Genomic DNA, 13,609 nt, shown 5'->3' on the forward strand with positions numbered 1-13,609 from the left:
GTAGGGTAACTTTGAGCAAGACATTTTCTTTCTCAGGGTCTCCATTTCTTCATGTGTCAAAAGGCTGAATTAGATCATCTTGAGCATCCCTACTGGCTCTCATAGGTCATTCTCTAAATACATCATTTTAAAAAAATTTATTTATTTTTAACATCTTTATTGGACTATAATTGCTTCACAATGGTGTGTTAGCCTCTGTTGTACGACAAAGCGAATCAGCTATACATATACACACATCTCCATATCCCCTCCCTCTTGTGTCTCCCTCCCACCCTCCCTATCCCACCCCTCTAGGTGGACACAGAGCACCGAGCTGATCTCCCTGTGCTATGCGGCTGCTTCCCACTAGCTATCTATCTTATATTTGGTAGTGTATATATGTCCATACCACTCTCTCACTTCGTCCCAGCTTACCCTTCCCCCTCCCTATGTCCTCAAGTCCATTCTCTACGTCTCCGTCTTTATTCCTGTGCTGACCCTAGGTTCTTCAGAACCCTTGTTTTTTAAGATTCCAGATATATGTGTTAGCATACGGTATTTGTTTTTCTCTTTGTTACTTCACTCTGTATGACAGTCTCTAGGTCCATCCACCTCACTACAAATAACTCAATTTCGTTTCTTTTTATGGCTAAGTAATATTCCGTTGTAAATACATCATTTTTAATAAAATGTATGATGTGGTCTTTGGTCTAATCACACCTTGCTTCTCATTTCTCATAAGAAAAGAAGCAAAGGTCATAAGATTTTCTGTCCATTTACAGCCTCAATTAACTAAACAGTTGATGTGTGACTGCATGTACAATAGGACGGCAAGGAGAAGGAATCAGCGTGGGCTGGAGAGGTCTTGGAGGAGGTGAGATCTGGACTGTCCTGTGTAAGAGGTGACGACTCGCAGCAAGGTAGGAGGGTGTTCCAGGAGGAAGGAAACAGGAGCAGGGGCTAGGAGTCGTGGCTACACCCGGGGCCTTGTGGGAACCAGGTGCTGGGGCAGGGTCTGGGTGGGAAGCATGGGAGGCAGGGGGAGCCGGATGGAGGAGACGGTTGTCATGCCAGGCTACGGTGAGACTCCATGCAGGAGCCGAGGGGAAGGTTCAGGAGACCGAATTGGCCAACAGGGAAGAGAACTGTCCAGGAGCCCATTTCATTCAGCACTGAATAGGTCCTGAGGGTTCAGACTTAGGAAAACATGTTCTTAGTTTCACATCCTTCTTATGTTTTGGTTAGGTGTTCCATAATTGCTTAATAAATTCCCAGAACTATAAATGGTAACAATATGAAACACTATGGACCCATACAATGACCTTGTTGAAATCAGTGATATTTTAAGCATTAATAAAAGGTCTAATGAATATAAACAGTTCTCTGTCTCCTGGAAGGCTAACAGTTGAAAGTTTTGCTTAGTTGCTGATAAGCCATCTGTTCTGTCTTCTCCTCTTTTATATCTTAGTTTCTATATTTTGTCTGATGTTAATTGGATTTGATCTCATTACTCTGATGTGTTTAGGGTAAACTACCTTAAATTCTTTTTAGAGAAGGATGGGGCATAAATAATCATTAAAGTTTATCTGGATGGATGCTCACTCTTCAATATCACATAATAAATAATGACAAAGTAATTTCACACATACTGCGCTTTTTAAAAGAGGGATTGATTATAAACACAATCCCATTAATCCTAATTCAAGTTAACAATCCTGCATTTGTGTAGCATTTTAGGGATTATAATTTTTTTTTTTTTTTTGGCTGTGCCACGTGGCTTGTGGGATCTTAGTTCCCCAACCAGGGATTGAACCTGGCTGGGCCCTGGGCAGTGAAAGTGTGGAGTCCTTACCACTGGACTGCCAGGGAATTCCCCCAATTTAAAAAAAATTGTGGTAAAATATACACAACATAAAATTTACCATTTAAACAATTTTTAAGTGGCATTAAAATACATTCACAATGTTGTGCAACCATCACCAGAACTTTTCCATCAATCCAAACTGAAACTCTGTACCCATTAAACACTAACTCCGCATTCCTTCCTCCTGCCAGGCCCTGGTAACTTCCACTCCACCTTCTGTCTCTACGATTTTGCCTAGGTACCTCGTATAAGTGGCATCATACAAAATTTGTCCTTTTGCGTCTGGCTTACTTCACTTAACATAATGTATTCAAAGTTCATCCATGATGTAGCATGTCTCAGATTTCATTCTTGTTTAAGGTTAAATATCTTCCATTGTTTGTATAGACCATATTTCATTTACCCATTCACTTGTTGATGGCCATTTGTGTTGTTTCCACCTTTTGGCTATTGTGAACATTGGTTTGCAAATCTTTGTTGAGTCATGCTTTTACTTCCTTTGGGTATACACGCAGAAGGAGAATTGCTAAATTATAAGGTAATTCTATTTTTAACTTTTTGAGGAACCACGATATTGTGTACCATTTTACATTCCCACCAGCAAGGCACCAGGGTTCCAGTTTCTCCACATCCTCATCAACACGTATTAGTTTCCATTTTTAAAATAATAGCTAACCTCATGATGTGAAATAATGTTATTTTTTTAAATGTGCATATCATCTTCCTTGATCCATTCAACACGTGACAAAGAGCTCCTCCAGGGCAGATGTCCTATCATCCATCCCTTGTCCCCATGTCTTACAAGTAGGAAATTCTCAATAAATGTTTATGGAATGGATGAATGGTAGATTTAAGGAACAGACACCAATTCTGTAAGCAGGAGCAGGCACTAATTGTTATTCTCATTTCACAGAAGAGGAAATTGGGACTCAGAGCATTGAATGACTTGATTGAGGTCAAACTGCTGACTTGGTGCTGCCAGAAAGAGGTCAGGTCCAGGTCTTCGAGATCTAAAACTAGAGACAGGGGAACTGACGTGCCAAGGGTGAATGTCAGTCCACTGAAACAGTACCAATATTCTGACTCTGCAGCATGGCTCTGTAAGGGACAGGGCCTGCACAGTCAGGACACAGGGAAGCAGGTTGGACAAAAAGGGGTGGTTCAGGCCATCATCCATTTATGCCTAGGATTCAAGGAACCTGGCTCAAATCTCAGAGCCACGGTGTATCCGCACACGTACAATCCAAACATAACAAAACTTCATGGGAGAGATTTCTGGTACCAAGTAGACTCCTGGAATACTGCTGGTAGGAAAACCATTACTACCTCAATTCATGGGAAAGGGTAGTACTGGTACTAACTCCAACAGGAGTATCCAGTAACCTGATAATCCTCCCGTAAGGAAAAGAAATTGTGAAAGAGTTAATAAGCTTCTGCCTCATGCAAAGGGAAATCTATTGCAAAAAGGAAATTCCCAAAGATTAAAAAAAAAAGTGTATAAAATAGTCAAAGATCAAAAATTGCTGAAAAGACAGACTGCTTTCTCTACCCTGTGTACCTTTTTGCAGACCTATTTGTATCTAGATCTACCAGCAGATATCCTATTATTCTATTAATTCCTTTCCTCCCAAGAGGGTTTGTTTGTTTGTTTATTATGCTAGAAACATATTTCTCAGAGATATTGCTCTTTCTAGGATTCCTTAGCCCTATATCTGCAGGATCAAATAGGTATTAATTAATATTGGGCTTTATGTCCTTAGACCATTAGACCAATCAAGACAGATTCATGAAATGTATATTTTTTCAGAGCACATGATTTATTAAGAACTTTAGAATTGGCTTTTGAAAAGTGCTGTTATAAGAAAAATCTCACTGTAGCTATTTTTAATTCCTAACTAATGGTCCATATTTTAAATAATACTCAATATAAATCTCAGGCAGGACTATAACTGCCTTTTAGAATTAATATGAGTAGGATTTGAAGCATGTATGCTCCATAAAGCAGGCAATGAGCGCTTAGTAATTATTAACTATTAAGAAAAGGGTAATAGAGAATTAGATTTTAGTTGTCCCTTAAATATTAGCACAACCAAACTTAAGTGCAAAATTTCTAACTCAAATGATTGCATCTGGGCCAGGCACGTAGCCCCCATGTCATAGTCAACAACTGTTTTCTGAACATCTCCATGTGCTGTAATTTTCTTTTTTTCCTCTGTACCACCCCTCACAGGATCCAAATAGTTTTTCTCAGTTTAGATAACTGTGGGCAGGCTGGTGCCAATTGTCTTTTAAAAGTTAAGTGTTAATCAGGTAGAATTCAAGATTGTCCCTACACAAGTATCACTCATTCACTCCATTTGGATATACGCTCCTAGCTTGGGGAGAAAAAGGTAGACTTAGAGGCAGCCCCTTGGAACCTGCACAGAATGTTGTATGGCCCTGGGAGTGTGAAAGTGGATATATGATCTGCAGGTGGAGAGGGGAGAAGAAATGCTGAGGGATCTAATGGCAGGGAGTTGGTACCAGGTCACTGTCACAGGGGCTGTTTGAGCATTTGCAGCATGGAAAGGAAACCTGTGCCAGCCTCACTCCCACCCGCCAATCTTCTTCCCCCACTCCCTCCCCCGAGTGAGGCCCACTCAATCCACAGTACAGCTCTACTGCACCAAGGAAGGTCCCAGCAAGCAGTGCCTGTCCCAGCAAGACTGTCCCTGTGGGACCCCTACTGAGGGTTATAGGGGCACATGAGAGATGCCCTTATGTATTGATGTGGAAGGAGATGATGAGTTGAGGAGGTACCTCCCCAATGCAGAAGTGAAGAGAAAGGAACAAAATGGGTTCTTAGAATGGCCTGTGGGTGAGTGCCTCTTTGTGCTGTCAGTTCCCTTCATCTTCCAGCTCTGGGTATACCTAGTATGGTTTCATCCAATTGCCAAGATCCTGGAATTGAGGGAGGCTGGTGAATGGTGCCAAACCACAGGAGCAGAAGCAAGAGCTGTAGGAAAGGGGCTAGTGTGCCTCCAATGTCAGTATTTGGGCCTTGTTGGCATCGAGGGAGAAGTACACTGGGGCCATTGTACTGTAGATGAGGCTTCTTGGACCAAAAGTTTGAACTTTTGATGAATGTGGGAAGCGTTCAGCAAAAATTCAATTCAACCAGCCATTAATACATATTCACTCCATGCAAGGCATTGTGGGAGGTTTCTTCAAGGGAACTGGAGATGAGCAGGATATGATCTCCATCCTCAAGAGGTCTGAGGACTCTCAAAAGAGTAGGGAAAACAGATCCATAGATATTTATACAGAGACAAAATGCCACTGACTGTTATTGACATGTAACAAACAGCCTGGGCTGGGTCCTCTGGCGAGAAGAAGGAGGATTCTGGCCCTTGGGGGTCATCCAACACCCATCCATTCACCATTTCACAAAAATGTATTTGAATATTCTATTTTAGACCTGCTAAGCTTAAGACTGATGTGACACTTAAGTGAAGACACTCAAGTTTGGAGCTCAGAATCTAGACTAGAAATATAAATCATGGATTAAAGGCAATGGATGAGATCACCAAGCAGCAAGTGTGGTGAGAAAAGAATACCCAGAAGGATATGTGTGGGGGTAGGAGGGGCTGGTGGGCAGTAAAGGAGGAGGAGGAGACAGCCAAGGAGTTGTTGCATTGTTTTAACTGCTGATGCTGTATTAACAGAAAATGTATCTCTAAAGATGTGAAACACAGCAGGTCCTTTTATAGCAATGATGATGATGGGATATAGCATGAAGACCAGCTCGCCAAGCGAGAGGAGCTTTCTGTAGCCCACAGTGGGCATGAGGATGACAGCTGTCCACCCAGTCTGTGAGGCGCCATGCTCAGCACTTCACACATGTTACTGCTCTGTAGTCAGCCCTCACTGCACCCTTCCAGTCAGGAATTACCATGGGGCACAGAGAAGTTGGGTCGCTTGCCCAGATCTTGTGGCCAGCAGGAACTAAGTCAGGATTCTACCCCACCTCTCTAGCAGCCCAGGCCTTGCATAGACGCTCACTGGTTTCAGAACACACAGCCTATGGTGTGTCTGAATTCATGGGACAGGGCCTGTACAGGGTCTGTGAGGAAACCTCCTACCTTCTACAGAAAGCACAACGTAAGCTAACAAGTCAAGCATGGCACTATGTTGATGTGCTTCCACTGTGTTAGGTATTAAGCAGCAGTTATCAAACCTGTTTCTCCTTTCATGACTTCACTAACACTTCTCTCTTTGGGTCTCTTTTGCTCCCACCATCTCCCAGGTTCTCTTGTACTCGTTTCAGTCTTCTTTTCCCCAAAACTAATAATACATGCTCTACTCTCTGGTCCTCTCTCCTATATCTGCTTCTCCCTCTGCTCTTTCTCTGCCTTATCTTCTCCCTTCTAAATCTAACATGCAAATTGCAATTCCTCTCATTTTTCAAGTTTACCATCTTGATGCTACAGGTTTCTTTTTCCACCACTTTCCTAAATTCTCTAGTGCTCTGTGAAGCAAAGTCCTGACGGTGAGATTGAAAGTCGTTTATAAATTTTGTAGTGGTCTCTGTTCACAAGCAGCTACTGTGGACACTGAGGGCAAGGCGACACTGTCTTCCTTCTTTGATGGTCAAATCAGCTTCACTACTATCAGTTAATTTGATCTCCAGCTAATTTCAAGCACTCCCTCCCAACAAAACAAACTGAGTACTTTGTTATATACTATCAAATCTATCATCCTCTTCCTCTCCTTCTGGGGTGGGATGGGAAGCCAGCCTGCTGTAGGAAATCATCCTCCCACATGGGCAAAGAGGCCGTCCCTGTGCATGTATGTTCATGTGTGGGCACCTGGGCAGGCATTCTGGACCACCCCCATCTCTCATCCACATCCTCTCCCCTCCTCCCACCAAAAGCCCCACATCTTCTCACCAATCTCCTGCTTACTTTCGAAGCATTTCTCTGTCTGGGTTGTCTATCTCCATACAGCCTGATGTGAATATGTGATTTTTATATGTATTTATCAATGTTTGGTTCAGTTTGTATTTTTTGTGGGTACAGTCCTATGTGTTCGAGCATGCGGAATACACACATGCTGACACCTGCACCTATGTGGGCTTAGTTCCAGATGACCCGACAGGAATATAATGGCAATTGAACATTTGTACATAAATACAACATACACATATGATACCTGGGCGGGGGGGAGGGAATGTCTGTGGGTTTACTTACCATCAGGGTTTTATTTTGCATAGGTAAAGGGAGGTGATTTGCACTGCACTAACAATAAATTAGCTTACTTATGGGTCACTGTCAGTGATTCCCTTACAAATTATATTACCTAAATATTTCTATCTGTGGTCTGACATGCCACGTGGTCTGAGTTGATAATAGCAGTACCGAGCCATGCTCTCTACAGGTAATATATGAAAGAAAATAACTGCATGGTTGAAAATATGCTAAGGAGCTTAAAGAAAGCAATTACAAAACCTCTTAAAAATCTAGTTAGAAATAACATGTACAATGTTGTATTTACAGTTTCAAACTGATTCAGTAATCTACTTTTAAGTCATTACCTGTCATTCCTTTTACAATAACAAATCCAAAGCTTTTATTTTACTGAAGTAATGGGTTAATCATTTGTTTTCTGTTATGTTCTCAAATATATACAATTACAAAGTCGTTCAAAATATCACCTCTGGGTCACGGCAGTCTTCATCAAGATACAGTAGAAATACGTCTACACGTGGAACTGCTCCTACAGAACACCCACGGAATGCTGGCAGAAAACGTCAGACCTCCCAAAAGCCGTGTGGATGAAAGGCTCTTGGTGCTCCAGCCAGGCATCAGGGCCGTGCCTCTGAGGTGGGAGAGCCAACTTCAGGACACTGGTCCACAAGAGACCTCCCAGCTCCACGTAATACCAAACGGCAAAAAACTCTCAGAGATCTCCATCTCAACATCAAGACCCAGCTTCACTCAACGACCAGCAAGCTACAGTGCTGGACGCCCTATGCCAAACAACTAGCAAGACAGGAACACAGCCCCATCCATTAGCAGAGAGGCTGCCTAAAATCATAATAAGGCCACAGACACCCCAAAATACACCGCCAGACGTGGACGTGCCCACCAGAAAGACAAGATCCAGCCTCATCCACCAGAACTCAGGCACTAGTTCCCTCCACTAGGAAGCCTACACAACCCACTGAACCAACCTTAGCCACTGGGGACAGATACCAAAAACAACGGGAACTACGAACCTGCAGCCTGTGAAAAGGAGACCCCAAACACAGTAAGATAAGCAAAATGAGACGACAGAAAAACACACAGCAGATGAAGGAGCAGGGTCAAAACACACCAGACCTAACAAATGAAGAGGAAATAGGTAGTCTACCTGAAAAAGAATTCAGAATAATGATAGTAAGGATGATCCAAAATCTTGGAAATAGAATAGACAAAATGCAAGAAACACTTAACAAGGACGTAGAAGAACTAAAGAGGAACCAAGCAACGATGAAAAACACAATAAATGAAATTAAAAATACTCTAGATGGGATCAATAGCAGAATAACTGAGGCAGAAGAATGGATAAGTGACCTGGAAGATAAAATGGTGGAAACAACTACTGCAGAGCAGGATAAAGAAAAAAGAATGAAAAGAACTGAGGACAGTCTCAGAGACCTCTGGGACAACATTAAATGCACCAACATTCGAATTATAGGGGTCCCAGAAGAAGAAGAGAAAAAGAAAGGGACTGAGAAAATATTTGAAGAGATTATAGTTGAAAACTTCCCTAATATGGGAAAGGAAATAGTTAATCAAGTCCTGGAAGCACAGAGGGTCCCATACAGGATAAATCCAAGGAGAAACATGCCAAGACACATATTAATCAAACTGTCAAAAATTAAATATAAAGAAAACATATTAAAAGCAGCAAGGGAGGGCTTCCCTGGTGGCGCAGTGGTTGAGAATCTGCCTGCTAATGCAGGGCACACGGGTTCGAGCCCCGGTTTGGGAAGATCCCACATGCCGCGGAGCACCTAGGCCCGTGAGCCACAATTACTGAGCCTGCGCGTCTGGAGCCCGTGCTCCGCAACAAGAGAGGCCGCGATAGTGACAGGCCCGCGCACCGTGATGAAGAGTGGCCCCCGCTTGCCGCAACTAGAGAAAGCCCTAGCACAGAAACGAAGACCCAACACAGCCATAAATAAATAAATAAATAAATAAATAAATAAAAAAAAAAAAAAAAAAAGCAGCAAGGGAAAAACAACAAATAACACACAAGGGAATCCCCATAAGGTTAACATCTGATCTTTCAGCAGAAACTCTGCAAGCCAGAAGGGAGTGGCAGGATATACTTAAATTGATGAAGGAGAAAAACCTACAACCAAGATTACTCTACCCAGCAAGGATCTCATTCAGATTTGATGGAGAAATTAAAACCTTTACAGACAAGCAAAAACTGAGAGAGTTCAGCACCACCAAACCAGCTTTACAACAAATGCTAAAGGAACTTCTCTAGGCAAGAAGCACAAGAGAAGGAAAACACCTACAATAACAAACTCAAAACATTTAAGAATATAGGAATAGGAACATACATATCGATAATTACCTTAAATGTAAATGGATTAAATGCTCCCACCAAAAGACACAGACTGGCTGAATGGATACAAAAACAAGACCCATATACATGCTGTCTACAAGAGACCCACTTCAGACCTAGAGACACATACAGACTGAAAGTGAGGGGATGGAAAAAGATATTCCATGCAAATGGAAATCAAAAGAAAGCTGGAGTAGCAATTCTCATATCAGACAAAATAGACTTTAAAATAAAGACTATTACAAGAGACAAAGAAGGACACTATATAATGATCAAGGGATCGATCCAAGAGGAAGGTATAACAATTGTAAATATTTATGCACCCAACACAGGAGCACCTCAATACATAAGGCAAATACTAACAGCCATAAAAGGGGAAATCGACAGCAACACAATCATAGTAGGGGACTTTAACACCCCACTTTCACCAATGGACAGATCATCCAAAATGAAAATAAATAAGGAAACACAAGCTTTAGATGATACATTAAACAAGATGGACTTAATTGATATCTATAGGACATTCCACCCCAAAACAACAGAATACACATTTTTCTCAAGTGCTCATGGAACATTCTCCAGGATAGATCATATCTTAGGTCACAAATCAAGCCTTGGTAAATTTAAGAAAATTGAAATCGTATCAAGTATCTTTTCCAACCACAACGCTATGAGACTAGATATCAATTACAGGAAAAGATCTGTAAAAAATACTAACACATGGAGGCTACACAATACACTACTTAATAACGAAGTGATCACTGAAGAAATCAAAGGGGAAATCAAAAAATACCTAGAAACAAATGACAATGGAGACATGACGACCCAAAACCTGTGGGACGCAGCAAAAGCAGTGCTAAGAGGGAAGTTTATAGCAATACAAGTCTACCTCAAGAAACAGGAAACATCTCGAATAAACAACCTAACCTTGCACCTGAAGCAATTAGAGAAAGAAGAACAAAGAAACCCCAAAGCTAGCAGAAGGAAAGAAATCATAAAGATCAGGTCAGAAATAAATGAAAAAGAAATGAAGGAAACAATAGCAAAAATCAATGAAACTAAAAGCTGGTTCTTTGAGAAGATAAACAAAATTGATAAACCATTAGCCAGACTCATCAAGAGAAAAAGGGAGAAGACTCAAATCAATAGAATTAGAAATGAAAAAGGAGAAGTAACCACTGACACTGCAGAAATACAAAAGATCATGAGAGATTACTACAAGCAACTCTATGCCAATAAAATGGACAACCTGGAAGAAATGGACAGATTCTTAGAAATGCACAACCTGCCGAGACTGAACCAGGAAGAAATAGAAAATATGAACAGACCAATCACAAGCACTGAAATTGAAACTGTGATTAAAAACCTTCCAACAAACAAAAGCCCAGGACCAGATGGCTTCACAGGCGAATTCTATCAAACATTTAGAGAAGAGCTAACACCTATCCTTCTCAAACTCTTCCAAAATATTGCAGAGGGAGGAACACTCCCAAACTCATTCTACGAGGCCACCATCACCCTGATACCAAAACCAGACAAAGATGTCACAAAGAAAGAAAACTACAGGCCAATATCACTGATGAACATAGATGCAAAAATCCTCAACAAAATACTAGCAAACAGAATCCAACAGCACATCAAAAGGATCATACACCATGATCAAGTGGGGTTTATCCCAGGAATGCAAGGATTCTTCAATATACGCAAATCAATCAATGTGATACACCATATTAACAAATTGAAGGAGAAAAACCATATGATCATCTCAATAGATGCAGAGAAAGCTTTCGACAAAATTCAACACCCATTTATGATAAAAGCCCTGCAGAAAGTAGGCATAGAGGGAACTTTCCTCAACATAATAAAGGCCATATATGACAAAGCCAACATTGTCCTCAATGGTGAAAAACTGAAACCATTTCCACTAAGATCAGGAACAAGACAAGGTTGCCCACTCTCACCACTGTTATTCAACATAGTTTTGGAAGTGTTAGCCACAGCAATCAGAGAAGAAAAAGAAATAAAAGGAATCCAAATCGAAAAAGAAGAAGTAAAGCTGTCACTCTTTGCAGATGACATGATACTATACACAGAGAATCCTAAAGATGTTACCAGAAAACTGCTAGAGCTAATCAATGAATTTGGTAAAGTAGCAGGATACAAAATTAATGCACAGAAATCTCTTGCATTTCTATACACTAATGACGAAAAATCTTAAAGTGAAATTAAGAAAACACTCCCATTTACCATTGCAACAAAACGAATAAAATATCTAGGAATAAACTTACCTAAGGAGACAAAAGACCTGTATGCAGAAAATTATAAGACACTGATGAAAGAAATTAAAGATGATACAAATAGATGGAGAGATATACCATGTTCTTGGATTGGAAGAATCAACATTGTGAAAATGACTCTACTACCCAAAGCAATCTACAGATTCAATGCAATCCCTATCAAACTACCACTGGCATTTTTCACAGAACTAGAACAAAAAATTTCACAATTTGTATGGAAACACAAAAGACCCCGAATAGCCAAAGCAATCTCGAGAACGAAAAATGGAGCTGGAGGAATCAGGCTCCCTGACTTCAGACTATATTAACAAAGCTACAGTAATCAAGACAGTTTGGTACTGGCACAAAAACAGAAATATAGATCAATGGAACAGGATAGAAAGCCCAGAGATAAACCCACGCACATATGGTCACCTTATCTTTGATAAAGGAGGCAAGCATATACAGTGGAGAAAAGACAGCCTCTTCAATAAGTGGTGCTGGGAAAATTGGACAGGTACATGTAAAAGTATGAAATTAGAACACTCCTTGACACCATGCACAAAAATAAACTCAAAATGGATTAAAGACCTAAGTGTAAGGCCAGACATTATCAAACTCTTAGAGGAAAACATAGGCAGAACACTCTATGACATAAATCACAGCAAGATCCTTTTTGACCCAGCTCCTAGAGAAATGGAAATAAAAACACAAATAAACAAATGGGACCTAGTGAAACTTAAAAGCTTTTGCACAGCAAAGGGAACCATAAACAAGACCAAAAGACAACCCTCAGAATGGGAGAAAATATTTGCAAATGAAGCAACTGACAAAGGATTAATCGCCAAGATTTACAAGCAGCTCATGCAGCTCAATAACAAAAAAAAAACAACCCCATCCAAAAATGGGCAGAAGACCTAAATAGACATTTCTCCAAAGAAGATATACAGATTGCCAACAGACACCTCAAAGAATGCTCAACATCATTAATCATTAGAGAAATGCAAATCAAAACTACAATGAGATATCATCTCACACCGGTCAGAATGGCCATCATCAAAAAATCTAGAAACAATAAATGCTGGAGAGGGTGTGGAGGAAAGGGAACACTCTTGCACTGTTGGTGGGAATGTAAATTGATACAGCCACTATGGAGAACAGTATGGAGGTTCCTTAAAAAACTAAAAATACAACTACCATACCACCCAGCAATCCCACTACTGGGCATATACCCTGAGAAAACCATAGTTCAAAAAGAATCATGTACCAAAATGTTCATTGCAGCTCTATTTACAATAGCCAGGACATGGAAGCAACCTAAGTGTCCATCATCTGATGAATGGACAAAGAAGATGTGGCACATATATACAATGGAATATTACTCAGCCATAAAAAGAAATGAAATGGAGGTATTTGTAATGAGGTGGATGGAGTTAGAGTCTGTCATACAGAGTGAAGTAAGTCAGAAAGAGAAAAACAAATACAGTATGCTAACACATATATATGGAATCTAAGGAAAAAAAAAAAAAAGGCCATGAAGAACCTAGTGGCAAGACGGGAATAAAGACACAGACCTACTAGAGAATGGACTTGAGGATATGGGGAGGGGGAGGGGTGAGATGTGACAGGGTGAGAGAGTGGCATGGACATATATACACTACCAAATGTAAAATAGATAGCTAGTGGGAAGCAGCCGCATAGCACAGGGAGATCAGCTGGGTGCTTTGTGACCACTTAGAGGGGTGGGATGGGGAGGGTGGGAGGGAGGGAGATGCAAGAGGGAAGAGATATGGGAACATATGTATATGTATAACTGATTCACTTTGTTATAAAGCAGAAACTAACACACCATTGTAAAGCAATTATACTTCAATAAAGATGTTTAAAAAAA

At 40.8% G+C, this 13,609-nt stretch overlaps 1 protein-coding gene across 3 annotated transcripts in view; it reads right to left on the reverse strand.

Annotated features, from left to right (window-relative positions):
• Positions 1–13,609, reverse strand: part of MCF2L2 (MCF.2 cell line derived transforming sequence-like 2) — a 249,321-nt gene that overhangs the window by 54,080 nt on the left and 181,632 nt on the right. The window lies entirely within an intron of this gene.

This window comes from Balaenoptera acutorostrata, chromosome 4 (genome assembly GCF_949987535.1).
Source record: "Balaenoptera acutorostrata chromosome 4, mBalAcu1.1, whole genome shotgun sequence".
NCBI lineage: Eukaryota > Metazoa > Chordata > Mammalia > Artiodactyla > Balaenopteridae > Balaenoptera > Balaenoptera acutorostrata.